General features: G+C 46.7%; 1 long non-coding RNA gene across 2 annotated transcripts in view; it reads left to right on the top strand.

The window, feature by feature from the left end:
- LOC109248013 (uncharacterized) overlaps positions 1–12,498 on the top strand; it is a 220,984-nt gene that overhangs the window by 91,815 nt on the left and 116,671 nt on the right. For both annotated transcript variants that reach the window (XR_002071902.2, XR_002071901.2), the window contains exon 4: positions 765–815. This is a non-coding gene — a long non-coding RNA (uncharacterized LOC109248013). The remainder of the gene's footprint in view (positions 1–764; positions 816–12,498) is intronic.

Below are 12,498 nucleotides of genomic sequence, written 5' to 3'. Positions count from 1 at the left end.
CACTTAGCATAATACCCTCCAGTTCCATCCACATTGCTGCAAATGGCCAGATTTCACTCTTTCTCATTGCCGAGTAGTATTCCATTGTATATATAAACCGCATCTTCTTTATCCATTCATCAGTTGATGGGCATTTGGGCTGTTTCTATAATTTGGTTATTGTCAAAAATGCTGCTATAAACATTGGGGTCCATGTGCCCCTATGCATCAGCACTCCTGTATCCAAAATAAGCCCATACTTAGAGGCTTAGACCAAAAGGAGTCAAGAGAGGGACAGAGAAGGAGAGAGAGAGGGAGAGAGACAGAGAAGAGGTACACTGCCAGATAGGGGAACATCTCAGCAGAGGGTGGACCTCCCAACCAGGAAAAGGATGAGGACGTAGGCACATCTCAAAAGACGTAGACAGATGGAGCCTGAGAGGAAGTTCCTTCTCCCTGCTGATGCTCAGACAACATTTGGGGAACACCTGAGCTGAGCTCAAGCCTAGGAGAAGGAGAGGACACAACACAGGGGATTGTGAGTTACTTTGCGTTTCAATCTGGATGACTGAGAAAACCACCGAAGTGTCTGACAGCCCATTAGTGATCATACTATGTTTTCTGCATCAGACAGATGGGAGCCCCAGATAGAATTTAAGTCCACTTTACGGGAAACTTGAAAAGTTACAATTTTGTATACTTGAGTTAGTGACTATAAAATTCATACCATCCAAACTGTAATAGCTTGAATGCACAAGGGCATTTACTGTCTTCTGTCTCGACAGGTGTATGGATAAGCCCTCCGTTATCTCATTCGATTCTACTCCTGAAGACACGTAAGTCACATATCATAGTTCCCATTTTACAGATGAAGGAACGAGGCTCAGAGAGATAAAAAGAAGATTTCCCAAGTCACAGTCCCAAGTGGCCATGCGAGAACCCTAATCTGGGATTTTGGACTCCCGATTCAGTACTTCTTCCACACCAGACCTTCCTCCAAAGATAGGCTTATTATCCCTTTAGGAGTCCGTTTTGGTTTATATCTTCCACATTATGTAACCCAAGTTACAGACTCCAATGGATCCTTTGGGTTAATGTGCTATCAATTTCACTTATTAATTATAATGACATAAGCATGTGTTCTGTGTGTGTGTGTGTGTGTGTGTGTGTGTGTGTGTACGCACCTGTGTATACACTTTGGGGAAGGGACAATTCAAAGATAATTTTGAGCCACGAGCCTTCCAACATCCTCAAAATACAAGATCACGTGGCAGCCAAAGCCTGGACTCGCTGGAGCAGTAGAGCCCAGTTCCCTCCTTCCTGCTTGCCTCAGTTCCTTACCTGTACAATGAGGAAGGATGATATCTGTTTTGTAGGGAGGCTGAGAAGATGCAATGAGGTCATTTGTGTAAAGTGCCTGGCCCTCTAATCTTCCTGTTGTATGTGCACAGCACACCATGGCCAGTCACCAACCCAAGCAATACCCTGTGGAGGGCTGCCCAGGATAATGGCAGGGATGCTGGAGCGGCTCAGGTACCATCAGCCGGGGCCTGGGGCCTGGCTGTCCTCTCAGCCCCTTCTCTTTTTTTAATGTGTATTCACTTTTTGAAAGAGAGGGAGAGAGTGCGCACGAGCATGAGCAGGGGAGGGGCACAGCGAGAGGGAGACACAGACTCTGAAGCAGGCTCCAGGCTCTGAGCTGTCAGCACAGAGCCGGAGAGCGCAGGGCTCGAACCCATGAACTGTGAGATCATGAACTGGGCCGAGATCAAGAGTCACTTAAAGGACTGAGCCGCCCAGGCGCCCCTCCCTCCTCTCCACCCCTTCTGCAGCCTGGAGGAAAAAGCTAGGAGGGCCAGATGGGGAGAGGTTGAGACAAAAGCCGGGCTTGTGATGTTGTCCACCTGAAACTAAAGTAACATTGTGTGTCAGATGCTTTTTAAAAACCCCAAGGCCTGGGAAAGTTATGTGACTGGCTCTAATGGAGAGGCTTGCCTCATAAGAGGATTGTTTTAGAAAAGTCTGTTAATCTCTCCTAAGAGAGACAGTAAGCAGGGAGGGTTGGGAGCTCCACCCTTTTGGACCAGCCCTTTTCAAATAGTCTCAAGATCTCGCTCACAGCTCGCTCACGTGGTGAAAGTACAAGGCCAGAGAGCAGCAGGGAGACTCAGGAAGAGATAAGAAGGAGCTTGGGATGCCGACCCCCAGGCCAAGGGGCAGGGAGAGATAGGCCAGACCCCTGAGGGCCCTCTAGGAACTGCAGGTATTTGTAGAAGGAGCTGGAAGGGGTAGAGGTGTGGGAGGGGGGACGTGGGAGTGGAGGGGTATGGGAAGCAGAAAGAAATGGTAGCATTTCCATCAGCTTTAGGTAAAATATAACAGATTTTCCTATGTGATCCTGAATCTGGATCTGGGAGGTAGTTTCCAAAAGATGAGCTTGGAAAATAGTTTGAGGAAAGCAAAGGGTGACCTTCCACGAAGATATACAGAGAAAGAGGTCAGTTCCTGAACTTCAGTCAAGACCACGGCCTCACCACATCCTGGTCCATGGCAGGGGCCCAATAAAAATTGTTGAAGGAGCCAGTGAATTATATCCACACCTCACACTGGCCACTGGCAGATGAAACCTTGGTTTGGGTCATAGGCAGGGTGAAAGGCTGAACCAACCCTGCCAATTCTGCGTGAGCTGAATGCAACCATGTCCCAAGAAAGAAGTGACTTAGAAAAATGTAAATGCTCACCATGCACTTTCTATTACTCTTCGGGTGGATTACATCTCCCAGCCGTGGTGATCTTGCTAGAGGTGGGAAACACAGGAGTTTGGGTGGAGTGGGGCCGAGACCATGATAAGCACCCTTCTCCTATCCAAACCTCCTTTGCAGAGTGACTGAGGTTTCTGATCAAGAATGTTGTCAGTTTACATCTGTGATTCTTCTGGAGGTGTCTGCATTTTAGGCATCTTTTGCCATGACGAGAAAGTGTGTCCCTTTCTAAAAGGACTTCTGACATCAGGAGGCAGGTTGGGAAGGTTTTTGTGAGGAGCATGAGAGCCTTCTGGAATCTTGGAGGATGGGCTGTTGCCACTGACTCATCCTCTCCATTGCAGCTGGTCCTGGTTAGGACCCCTGACATTCCCTAGGCCCTAGCAGCTCTGAGTACAGCACATGGATCTTTCTGTCACTGGCTTTGGTTGGAGAAGAGAGTTCATCTGCCTTTGAACTGGTTAGCTGGGTGAGAATAACCAACTAGAATGTAATTGAGAAGGTGCCGATTCCCCCAGACCAGTCGCAGGGTACCTGGGTGCCATTAGGAGACCACAGTGCCTGTCCTGCGGTTCACTCAGTGCTGTTCACCCTTCCGAAACCAGCCAGCTGTGTGCCTTCTAGTTTCTTCTTGAGTTCTGGCTTGCCCTGCTCCTCATGAGGATCTCCTGTCTCTCATTTATTTAATGGTGTCTACAGTCCATATCAGCAATTTTCAAACCTGGTTGTATGCCAGAACTACCCAAGAAACTTAGTGCAGGTAATAATAGTTCATGCTTATTACCTGCTGGGCATTGTTATAAGGAGTTTCTAACACTGTCCAGAGTCTGCTTTTCAGAATCCCAACACTGACCTCCCAAATCAGGAGCTCCTTGGGGTAAAGCCAGATGTTCATATTTTTTTAAAGGTCTACAAGAAACTCTCACATGAACCAAAGAACGAGGTTAATGGTAAATCATGAGAACTAATTCTACACTTGGCCAGGGGAGAATATGTAGAATTTTCCAGAATACTGGCACATGCCCTATATGTGTCAGTTTTTTAGGACAGAGAAGACCCCACCCTCACCTCCTTCTGTGGGACAGGGAATATACCTTTGTTCATCTATCCATTAACTAATTCAAAAAAATGCTACCGGAAGCCTACTGTATGCCAAGTGCTACTCTAGATGCTAGGAAACATGGAGCATATATTTTATATGAAGGAGGCAGACAATAAATAAGGACGGAAGTGAATATATAACATGCCAGGTAGTGATAAGTGCTATCAAGAAAAAAATAATGCAGGGTCCAATGATAGATGGTGGGATGGGATGGAGTGAGGATGTGTGGATGACTTTAGATAAGGGGTTTGGGAAGATCTCTTTGGTAAACAGACACATGAATGAAATCAGGAAGGAAGAAATGTAGATATAGGGGAAGAGCATTTCTAGGAAGGGAAAATGGCAAGTGCAAAGGTCCTGAGGTGGGAGCAGCTTGGCAGATTTTAAGACCTCCAAGGAGGGGTGGCTCGGTGGCTCAGTTGGTTGGGTGTCCAACTCTTGATTTCAGCTCAGGTCATGATCTCATGGTTCGTGGGATTGAGTCCTATGTCGGACCCTGTGCTGACAGTGTGGAGCCTGCTTGGGATTCTCTCTCTCCCTGCCCCTCCCCTGCTCATGCTTTCTTTGTAAATAAATAAATAAATAAACATTAAAAAAATGAATAAAGACCTCCAAGGAAGCCAGAGTAGCTGGAGCCCAATAGTAAGAAAGAAATTGGTAGGAAATGAGGTCCTAGAAGAAGCCAAGGCAGGTCGTGCAGGGCTTTGCATGTCTAGGTACAGATTTCTATTTTAGCGTTTGTGACATGGGACAACTCGAGATTCTGAGTAGAAAGGCAACACTATCTGACTTGCCTTTTAAAAGGACCAGTTTAGGAGGTGCCTGGGTGGCTCAGTTAAGCATCTGACCTCGGCGCAGGTCATGATCTCGAGGTTCATGAGTTTGAGCCCCACGTCGGGCTCTCTGCTGTCAGGGCAGGGCCCGCTAGGGATCCTCTCTATCCCTGTCTCTCTGCCCCTCCCCCACTTGTGCCCTTGTTCTCTCTCTCAAAAATAAACAAACATAAAAAAAGGACCAATTTAAAAGAGAATAGACTGGTAGGATATTGCAATAGTTTAGGTGAGAGATAATGAGAGCTTGGACCAGGGTGGTAGCAGTGAGGGCAGAGAGAAATGGTTGATTCTGGATATTTTTTGATCTCCTAGTGGATATTTTAAAGCTGTGGGAGTGGATGAGCTCAGTTAGGAATGTGTGGCTAGCTAGAGTAGGCGAGAGACTCAGAGTGCTCTGGAACATCCCACACTTTTGGATAGGGAGAAGTGAGGGGATTCAGGAAGAGACAGAGAAGGAGTGGCCAAGGAGATGAGATGAGAGCAATGTCAGACGCTGCTGACAGGCGGAGCCAGAGAGATGGAGCGTGGGCCACTGGGTTTGACAACATGGAAGTCTCCGATGACCTGGAGGAGGAGGGTTTCGGGGGGAGTAGGTGAGGCCTGATTGGAAAGGGATCTGGAAAGACTAGGAGCAGAGAAAGCAGAGACAGCAAGCTTAGACTCGTTTCATGTGCCTTTAACCACAGAATGGACCAGGGAAACAGATAGGCAGCTGGCGGTGGCTGTGGGGTCAAGAGAGACTGTTAAAGGTGGGCCACAGTTCCCGAATGTCTGTCTCCGTGCAGGCGGTACTTACTACCCGGCTGGGAGGGGGGATTGACGGTTGCAGGGGAGCGTCTTTGAAACTGTGAGAGCTGATGGGATTCCAGGACACAGGGGAGGACGCGGCCTTACAGCATTGTGGGAAGGTCCCGCACAAGGGAATGCAGTGTGGAGGGTAGGGAGGTGGGGGACGCGGGGGGCAGTTGGTGGTGGGCTCACGTGGGATTTCACTTCTGATGACTTCAATTTTCTCAGTAAATAAGATGGAAGGCCGTGAGCTGAGAGTAAGGAGGGAGCCTTCTACTTTATTCTTCTATACTGAACAGCCGAGAATTTTAATTTAAAAGCTGTCCTTGCAGGTTTTTCTTCCAGAAACATCAGTTTTTCTTTTATAACATATTTATGTGACTTTTTAAGCACAAGCTTTGGGGGGACTCGGCAATTTCAGGCACGCATGGTCTTTGGGGATGTTCTCTTCAGAATCAAAACACCAGGCACTGGTCCCCACTGACTACAGCCAGTTTTTCAGCTGAAAACCCACCCCCTATCCCCCAGGGAGACATCAAATAGGGTCTTGTTAACATTAGAACGTTAATTCGAAAAAGTAATTCTTGTTTCGCGGCTGGCCTATGAATCCCCATGTTTCTATCCCATTCTCCTACGTACCTCAAAAATTCTCCTTCACTTGACTCCTCAGTGGACAGCCCTGCCTTGTTTTCCCTAACCCAGTGGTTCTCAAACTTGAACGTGCGCCCGAACCCACCCCCACCCCCACCCCCCCCCCCTCGCCCGGGGGCCGGTGAAAACGCAGAGTGCTGGGCCTCAATGCAGAGTTTCTGCCTCAGCAGGGCTCAGGGTGGGGCCCATGAATCTGCATTTCTGCCAAGTCCTCAGGAACCCTGTGGCTGCTACAGTCTGCGGACCACACTTTGAGAACCACTGCCCTAATCGATTTACTCTTTTCCGATAGCATAGCCTCTCTGTGGACCCGCAGGGGCGGTGGGGCGGATGATATAAAGGAGGATGGTTCACAAGCTTGCTCCCCCCTTCTCTCTTTCCCGTGCAAGCGCCTGAACCAGCCCTGACAGAGGAGACCCTGGGATGGGTGGACCTTTGGTCTCCCCTGCAAGCATCTCAGGTAATGCTCGTGTCTGTCCTTGCCCGAAAGCAGTCACGACGGCAACATCCCTAGGGTGCTTTCATCTTTCAAGTCCTGATCCCTAAGTGCCCCTTCCCACCCTCGGCTCACACACATCGCCTTCCCCTGCTCAGATCCCTGATCTCTGACTTTCCCCCCGTCTGCTGCCACTTGCTCCCAGCGAGCTCTGGGTATAGGATGGATGGGCCTTCATAATAACCCTGGCAGGCAGCGGTGGGGCCAGGGCCTCCCCTTTGAGGCTGGTGTGTCTTTGATTCCTTGACAGATTAGCAGCGCACAGAAGCGGAGCCCGTGTGAGAGGCTGCCGCGAAAGGGCCAGCTCTCGGCACGACACACGCCTCTAGTCCACCGTGACTGGCAGGTACGGGGAAAAGCTATTTACAGCTCCCGGCAAGCTAGATGCTTGTTCTGAAGAGCCTGCGTGGCCTAAAAATACCACAAAGGGTGGGAGGGAGAGAAAGGAAACTTCAGCATGGAATATTTTCAAAAAATTAAAAATAGAAAGGCCTTTGGTAAACGAGAGTCGCCAGTTGCTGTCCCGCTCACCTCCTACGGGGCTTTTAGGATTCCCAGCAGACAGCCAGTGGCCGGCATGACAGGAACAGTGACATGATTTCGGGGAACGGAGTCAGGCCACCGATAGATGCATGGCGGAAGCCAGGGCAGAAAAAGGCAAGTGCCACGTGCTGAGCCGCACTGATTGGGATTGACAATGAGGCGGTCCGGGAATTAATGAGACCCAATAGATGTGGGGTTCACCTCCAAGTTGATGAACCACTTTGTCAGGCTTGCTTAACCTCGGTCTCAAATCAGTGAGATTGTCGAGTGTGCCACGGAGTCTGTCTGATTTTACTTCTCTTCTCGTTAGGATGCTAGGATGCGCCTTAGCTCTCTTAGCGGCCTCCCCCCCCCCTCCCTCCCCTCCCTACAGCCTCTTCACTCATTCTAAGCTCTGGCAGATAAATGATTCGGTTTGGTTTAGTTTCATTCTTATTGTCTTTCTTAGAAAAGGTCTGGATTGGCGAGGTAAACAAATGTTCCCACCGTGAATGAGTTGCCCTGATCAAGGACCTCATAAGCAGGTAGATCTGGCCCAGCACTAGCGAGATCCTGGGGCGAGGGAAGCTGTGGCATGTTAGAATCCAGAAGGTTTACCTTGTCCCTCTGTCTAGTTCCCGGAGAAAAAGTGGCACCTGAGAAAACACTGGAATTATGCAGAGGAGGAAACTGGATTTCTGCTAAGGAATGCAGCAATTCAACCCGTCAGGGTGGGCCCAGTTGGGAGATGTTGGAAATGGGGCGTGCGTTCTTAAAAAGACATGGCCCTGTGGAGACCCAGGGCAGAAATGTAGACTGGAGGCAATCTGATTTATTTTCCAGTTTCCCTATAACAGATGAAGCAGAGGGAACCCTAGGTCAATGTTTGATGACTTCCAATAAATGGGTGATGGGCTGGGTTGGCATTGGTACCAAACTATAGGCTTACTACCAAGGCTGTTGCATTTGGCTGGAGTTGTTCCAGTGAGAGGCACAGTGAATGTCTTAAGGTACTCCGAGGGCTGGTCGGTTATTACCCCAGCAGTGTCTGGGCCATATATTCCCAGCTGTCAAGTTAGCAACTGCATGCGGGGAGTCAGGGCCCATTGCACCCAGAAATACAGTTGGCGGGCACTGAGCATGGCCTTAAGCTGCCCTCACAGTCCAGCCCCACCCTGCTCAACTCTTGAGCTCTGTTATCAGGCCTTTGCATACAGGAAAAACCCTCCTCCCAGAGATGAATTAGGTCGATAAGTATTAAAGCTTGCTAGATTTCCATGGAACTCTCTGAGAATTTCAGAAGGCCCCATATCATGGATATTCTTAAGATGTCAAATGTTGTATCATATAAGATGCATCAAAAACCACTAGGGGTAATGGGAGGTACTTTGATATAATCTGGGCAAAAAATTGCCTCTTATGGAGTTGACTTGGAGACAAAAGTCTTGGAGGAAATTCCGGTGTCCTTTGAACAGCTTTGTTGGCATGGATTCAGAAAAATGGTATCTTGGCTATAGGTTTTTTAAATGTATCCGTAAGACCAGGGGAGCATCTAATATGATATATTCAACATCTAAGATTCAGAGATAGGTGTTTACTGACTTTCTCAAGGATCATCACTAGTTTAAGGCCTCACAGTATTAAAATCAGCACCATGGGCTTACGATGGAAGACAGTCTCATAGGTCTTTCCATGGTGCCATATTTCAGTTCCTTTTTGTAACTGGATATCCCTGGTTTCAAGTGCAGCTATGGGAGCAAGATTGGGAAGAGAGGGTCATTGAGCATCTTTTGTGTCCCTTGAGTGATGCCAAGCGCTTCACATACATGAGCGTGTCTAATTCTTTGACATTTCTTTGAGGTGAACATTAAAAGCTAGATTTTGCAGTAAACAAGACCAAGATTCAAAGAAATGTCTAGACCAGCACACTGATTTTTGGCATATTAATTTGCCTACAAAGACCATACTTAGTCTACATTACCACACACCAGACTGCCAGCCAAGTTATTCCAGAGGGCTCAGTGGATAGGCCAGATCCTTCTGTGGTCAACTGCCAAAGTACAAGGGCACTGAGTTATGAGAAGGGAGATGTCCCTGTGGCCTTGATACATAATAGAAGGCTGTGCATTCTTTCTTTGATAATCAGTGAAGCCAAAGCAAAATTAAAAATAGGAAGGTTACTAGTAAAGAGTAGCTAAGACACTAAATAGTGTTTGCCTCATCCTAAGTCCCTAGCTGCTGCTTCCACCCTTCTTAAATTCACCTACTGAATGAGGACCGCTTTCTCAAACATGGAAGGGCCTCCTATAATATCTGTGGAATGGCTGAATGAAAAAAATAAACTTCTTTTCAGGGCTCTCAGAGTATAAAACAAGGACTAATAGATGGAAATTAAAAGACGGCAGCTTCAAGCTAAAAGGAAGAACTTTCTAGAAAGTGGTTCCACGTGACTACAGGATGGATTGCTTTAGAGTGAGCTAAGTTTTCTCCCTTGGACATGCTTAAACAGAGGTTTGGAAGTACTTTGGGGATTTGCCATTGGGTAAATGTTGGATTGGATGATCTCCAAGGGCCTTTAGGGATCTGAGAGTCCATGACTTGTGGCACCAACAGTGAGATGATCAATAGTTGACCAGACCCTTTGACTTTTCTAACCTGTCATTGTGCAACACCTCTGCTTAGTTTGCTCATCACCACCATCAATACTGATGGAAGCTGTAGTGAACCTTAATCCATTGTGAATCAGAAACAGATTTCACTCCTGTCTGAGCCAACTCTGGTCTACTGTTCAGTGCCAAAAGGAGGATTTGGGGGTTGAATCCCAAGCCAAAAGAGTATGTATGGTTCCACTTGAGGCACAGGGTTTTAAAGGGATAAGTGGGTGGAAGCCACAGGAGGCAGGACTGTCCAAGTCCTTTGGAGGTAGTGACTTCTGCTTACTTTCAAGTGGCCCAGCTCAGGTCAGCTATGCCTGGAGCTAGGGAAGGACCCAGACATGGCATGGGAGGCAAGGTCATTGCCTCTTTCAGGTCTCTTCCAATCAAAGACCCTGGTTTTTAATGAGGAGCCATTTAGGAACCCAGGCTTTGCCTCCTGCCAGCCTTTCCAGGTGAGGGAAACGCTTCTCACTTTCTCTAAAGTAATGCATCTATTAAAGTGAAATATATGCTAATCCTATGATTTAGCAATCTGCTTCTGGGTGTGTACCCAATAGAAATCAGGGTCTTATCTTCCAAGGGACCCAGTAAGAATGTTTAGGGGCACCTGGATGGCTCAGTCAGAAGAACATGTGACTCTTGATCTCGGGCTTGTGAGTTTGAGCCCCACATTGGGGGTAGAGATTACTAAAAAAATAAAGGAATAAAAACTTGGGGCACCTGGGTGGCTCAGTTAGTTGAGCATCTGACTTTGGCTCAGGCCATGATCTCACAGTTCTTGAGTTCAAGCCCTACACTGGGCTCTGTGCTGACAGCTCAGAGCCTGGAGCCTGCTTTGAATTCTGTGTCTTCCTCTCTCTCTGCCTCTCCCCTGCTTGCACTCTCTCTCTCCTTCTCTCAAAAATAAAGAAACATTAAAAAAAAAAACTTAAAAAAAGAATGTTTGTGGCAGCTTTATTTATAACAGCTGGAAATAGCCTATAATATACATCAACAGTAGAATGAGTAAGGAAGTCGTGATGTATTTATACAATAAAATATCATACAGCAAGGCAAAAGGAGTGAAGACTGATATGTGCAACCTTGATGTATCTCACAGACATAACACTGAGTGTAAGAAGTTAGATGTCAAAAAAATACATATTTTTATGATCCCTCCCATTTATATGAAGTTCCAAAATGGGCAAAAAGTAATCTATGGTGAGAGAAGCAGCAGCAGCAGTTAACTTTGGCAGGTTCAGGATGGGGGTAATGGACTAAGATGGGTCATAAAGGCAATTTTGGGACCACCGGAAATGTTCAATCTCTTAATCTGATGTGGAGTAAAAATTCATGGAAGTGCGATCTTTCCATTTTACCACATGTAACATTGACCATATGTCATATCTCAATTAAAAAAAAAAAAACTGGAAAAGAAAGAAAAAGAGAGTTTCTTTCCCATGGGGACTGGGTTATATTCTAGATTCTGCTGACATTCCATGTTAATGGAAAATATCCTATCCTGTTACTCTGGTGAGCTGGGCCTTGAACCAGAGAAACTATTGGATGGCTACTACTGTCACCACTAATTCTGGAAGATCATATAACAAATGCTGTCATACAGATTTCAAAATGCCCTGAGTCAAATTGTGGCTCCTTGACCTGGGTTCTACTTCCAGGTCCACCACCACTAATTAGCTGTGTGTCCTTGACCTTTTGGGGCCTCAGTATTCTCATCAGTAAAATGGTGAGTCATTCATTCATTCATTCATTCATTCAGTAAATATTGAATGCCTACTATGTTCAAGGCCCTGAGCTACGTATGTGGGGAGCACAGGTAAATTAGACCCTCACAGTGTTGACTTAACTGAGATTCTATGTGTGAAGTCACATCATGAAGAGAAAGAGCTGTGGTAATACATGACAATTATAGTAAACTCCTGATTCGGTGCAATAAGAGAATCCTTTACCCCAGGAAATGAATACTTTGGCTAAAATACCATTCCCGGTCTTCTGTGTACACAAACATTCACATCTCATTGGAAAATGGACTCTGAGATTTTTTGCAAGTTCAAAAGCACCTTGAGATGTTAATGTGATACGAATTGAGAAAGATTTCACATATACTCTAGTGAGTTGGATGCAATACAGTTGTTCAACATTTGGGAACCAAATGTGTTTTGTGCCTGCTTGCTTTTCCATGTACCAGAAAGCTACAAAATGAGTAAATAAGTCACAAATGCCAAAAGCAAGTTTAGTATGATAGGATTCATATGGAGTGGGGTTTTTTTATTTTTTAATTTATTTTCCTTTTTTTTTTAATATATGAAATTTATTGTCAGATTGGTTTCCATACAACACCCAGTGCTCATCCCAAAAGATGCCCTCTTCAATACTCATCACCCACCCTCCCCTCCCTCCCACCTCCCCTCAAAGAGTGGGTTTTTTTGAGAGACAGAGAGAGCGAGCACAAGTGAACAAGGGGCAGAGAGAGAGACAGAGAGAGAGAGAGAAAGAAGTGGGGCTCACCTGAAGCAGGTTCACCTGAAGTGGGGCTCGACCTTACCTAAACTGGGGCTTGTGCTCATCCGATGCGGGACTCGAACTCATGAACCCTGAGATCATGACCTGAGCTGAAGTCAGATGCTTAACGACTGAGCCCCCCAGGTGCCCCATATGGAGTTTTAAAACGTGCCAAAGAATACATTGTCTGTGGATGCATGCAAGC

Source organism: Panthera pardus, unplaced genomic scaffold (genome assembly GCF_024362965.1).
Source record: "Panthera pardus isolate Hobbes unplaced genomic scaffold, ASM2436296v1 HiC_scaffold_27, whole genome shotgun sequence".
Lineage (NCBI taxonomy): Eukaryota > Metazoa > Chordata > Mammalia > Carnivora > Felidae > Panthera > Panthera pardus.
Note: the sequence above shows the minus strand (reverse complement) of the source record. Positions and strands in the feature narration are given on the sequence as shown.